Source organism: Heliangelus exortis, chromosome 10, assembly GCF_036169615.1.
Source record: "Heliangelus exortis chromosome 10, bHelExo1.hap1, whole genome shotgun sequence".
Taxonomy (NCBI): Eukaryota; Metazoa; Chordata; class Aves; order Apodiformes; family Trochilidae; genus Heliangelus; species Heliangelus exortis.
This window is the reverse complement of record NC_092431.1, coordinates 2,356,486-2,359,524: the sequence shown is the minus strand read 5'-3', so window position 1 is coordinate 2,359,524 and position 3,039 is coordinate 2,356,486.

Here is a 3,039-nt window from a genome sequence, read left to right as displayed (position 1 = left end):
TTCTGACTTTTTTTTCTGGTTTTTTTTTCTGATCTTTTTCTTATCTTTTTCTGATTTTTTCCTGGATTTTTTCCTGGATTTTTTCCTGATTTTTTCCTGATTTTTTCCTGGGTTTTTTCCTGGGTTTTTTCCTGGGTTTTTTCCTGGGTTTTTTCCTGGGTTTTTTTGGGGGGTTTTTTCTGATTTTTTTCTGATTTTTTTTTCTGATTTTTTTTTCTGATTTTTTTTCTGATTTTTTTTCTGATTTTTTTTCTGATTTTTTTTCTGATTTTTTTTCTGATTTTTTTCTGATTTTTTTTCTGATTTTTTTTCTGATTTTTTTTCTGATTTTTTTTCTGATTTTTTTTTCTGATTTTTTTTCTGATTTTTTCCTGGATTTTTTCCTGGATTTTTTCCTGGATTTTTTCCCTGATCTTTTTTCTGATTTTTTTTCTGATTTTTTTCCTGGATTTTTTCCTGGATTTTTCCCTGATTTTTTCCCTGATTTTTTCCCTGATCTTTTTTCTGATTTTTTTCTGATTTTTTCCTGATTTTTTTCCTGATTTTTTCCTGATTTTTTCCCCGATTTTTTCCCCGATTTTTTCCCCGATTTTTTCCCCGATTTTTTCCCCGATTTTTTCCCCGATTTTTCCCCCGATTTTTCCCCGATTTTTCCCCGATTTTTCCCCGATTTTTCCCCGATTTTTCCCCGATTTTTTCCCCGATTTTTTCCCCGATTTTTTCCCCGATTTTTTCCCCGATTTTCCCCCGATTTTCCCCCGATTTTTCCCCCGATTTTTCCCCCCGATTTTTCCCCCCGATTTTTCCCCCCGATTTTTCCCCCGATTTTTCCCCCCGATTTTTCCCCTGATTTTCCCAGCATCATCCCCCTGTCCCCACAGCTTTCATCCCCCCAGCCCTCCAGCTGGTGCTCTCACCGGTGCCACAGCAGATGCCGGGGGCAGCACAGGTCCCTCCAGTGCCCCCACAGGGTTTGTGTCCCGCCTGGCAGGGGGTGGGCAGGAAATTCTCCTCCTGGCACCTCAGGGTTTCCGCAGTGCCCAGGAAGCAGCCCAGCTCCTCTCCACAGCAGATGTTGGGACCAAAGCAGTGGCCTTGGTTCCGGGGACCACAGGGCAGGCACTGCTGGGGGAGAGGGAAAAAAAAAAACCCCAAAAAAATGGGAATGGTTTGGGAAAGCAGCTGGGATCAGCTGGTTTTTCCCTTTGGTCTTTCTGTCCCTCCCAGCAGGATAATCAGGGATGGAGGTTGGGAGGAAGGAAGGAAGGAAAAGGAAGGAAAAGGAAAGGAAAGGAAAGGGAAGGAAAGGAAAGGAAAGGAAAGGAAGGAAAAGGAAGGAAAGGAAGGGAAGGAAAGGGAAGGAAAGGGAAGGAAAGGGAAGGAAAGGAAAGGAAGGAAAGGAAAGGAAAGGAAGGAAAAGGAAGGAAAGGAAAGGAAGGGAAGGAAAGGGAAGGAAAGGAAAGGAAGGAAAGGAAGGGAAGGGAAGGAAAGGAAAGGAGAAAGGAAAGGAAGGAAAGGAAGGGAAGGGAAGGAAAGGAAAGGAGAAAGGAAAGGAAAGGAAGGAAAAGAAAGGAAAGGAAGGGAAGGAAAGGAAAGGAAGGAAAAGAAAGGAAAGGAAGGGAAGGAAAGGAAAGGAAGGGAAGGAAAGGAAAGGAAGGGAAGGAAAGGAAGGAAGGGAAGGAAAGGAAAGGAGAAAGGAAAGGAGAAAGGGGAAAGGAAAGGAAAAGGAAAGGAGAAAGGGAAAGGAAAGGAAAAGGAAAGGAGAAAGGGAAAGGAAAGGAGAAAGGGAAAGGAAAGGAAAAGGAAAGGAAAGGAAAAGGAAAGGAAAAGAAGAAGGAAAAGGAAGGAAGGAAAGGAAAGAAGGAAGGAAAGGAAGGAAAAGGAAGGGAGGGGGATGCAGGGAACCTACCTTCCTGATGTCCATGTCCAGGGCAGCCCGTTTGCCCCCGATGGGGCAGTTCTGGATGTAGCAGGCGGAGGAGAAAGCCCAGAGGAGCCCCAGGAGGCAGAAGGTGAGGGTCTGGCTGGGCATGGCAGCAGGAGCAGGGAAGTTTTCCAGTGGCTCTTTCCCGGGCACCGATCCCATATTTATACAGCCCCAGCTCCTACTTAGCCATTCCAGCCTCGGCGTCACCCCTTTGCCCTTAAAAACCTCAAGGCATTGCTCCCCACACCAGGGGCCTCTGCTAATGACCAGAGGTCGAGGACGTGAGGTCAAGGCCAAGGTTTTGGTTTTCTCCTTGTTGCCGAGGACTGGCTGGAGGCTCGGGATGCTGGCTGGGGCTCAGATCCCTTCCCTGCCACCTCCTCGGGGCTGCCGAGCTCCAGGTCCCCTTCCAGGCTCCTCTGGGATGGGACAACGTCACCACCACGGTTGGGTGGGATGTGACCTCCCTGGGGGATAATGAGAGGGATCTGGTGCTTCCCCGAGCTTCAGAACCTTCTGGTGAGGGGGAAACCAACCCCACGTCCTCCTCTGGGATGGGACAATGTCACCACCACCACGGTTGGGTGGGATGTGACCTCCCTGGGGGATAATGAGAGGGATCTGGTGCTTCCCGAGCTTCAGAACCTTCTGGTGAGGGGGAAACCAACCCCACGTCCTCCTCTGGGATGGGACAATGTCACCACCACCACGGTTGGGTGGGATGTGACCTCCCTGGGGGATAATGAGAGGGATCTGGTGCTTCCCCGAGTTCAGAACCTTCTGGTCAGGGGGAAACCAACCCCACGTCCTCCTCTGGGATGGGGAATGTGCTGCTGGGGCCTTTCCCATCTCTGGCTGCTCCTTGGGAAGAGCTCAGCGTTGGGTTTGGCCCCCCCTGACCCTCTGGTGACACCAAGCCCCCCATCCCCACTTGCCATCTGATGGCCCCCGGGCAGCCTGAAAACCCCAAATTCCCTGGCAAAAGCCTGGAAACTAAAATTTCCTCCCCCCCCCCCCCCCCTCACCCTTTTGCTTCCATCCTGGAAGTTTGTCACCAGGGGAAGGACTCCCTGGGGAAATGTCCCATGGGCAGGGGGGGCTCAGCTCCCCCC